Source organism: Arachis ipaensis, chromosome B01 (assembly GCF_000816755.2).
Source record: "Arachis ipaensis cultivar K30076 chromosome B01, Araip1.1, whole genome shotgun sequence".
NCBI lineage: Eukaryota > Viridiplantae > Streptophyta > Magnoliopsida > Fabales > Fabaceae > Arachis > Arachis ipaensis.
Window position 1 is genome coordinate 131,053,354 of NC_029785.2, and position 721 is coordinate 131,054,074.

The window sequence follows — 721 nt, forward strand, 5'->3', positions numbered from 1 at the left end:
AAATATAGAAAATGATAAATTAAATTTTGTTTAACTAATAAAAAGTGTATTGCTCTTATTTAATAAGAACTGATTAAAAATGAGTTAGAGTTTTTTTTTGGAATTTATTTTTCATATGAAAAGTGTAATGACATTTTTGTCCAATATTGATAATTGGAGTGTTTTATAAATTTGTGAGTGAGCTCAATATTTCGCGTGTTAGCACAAAGTCGTTAGAGTGAGCTAGAGTTTCTTGTCGACGTGGACGCTTTCTGGTAACACGCGAAAGATGTGCTAAGCAGAGATGCCAATCAACCGTCAAAGACGTGGAGGTTCCAGGTCACCACGGGAGACGTACTGCTCAGTAATTCTATACAGCTTTCGCAGAGATTCTTACACATTTTCGAGAAGTTGCGAAATTCTGTGCAACACGGAGATGATGTGTTGAAATTATATCTGCATACAGGAGACAAAGCTTTTTTCTGAGAAGAAGTAACACAGGGTTAAAACTCTTTAAATTGAGCTCAACCCTCTCCATGACAATAAAATTTGGAAAAGAGAAGAAGTTGATTCGTTCATATAGGGATTTAGGGAGGGGAGTCTCTGAAGAAGAGAGTTAGTAAGATTTGGGGAGAGAAGTATATGAAGAAGAGAGCTAGCAAATGTGCTGAAAAAAAAAAAGAGATTTCATACATTTAAAAAATTATAAATTTGTATTAACTAAAGATGGTTTGTAATTATA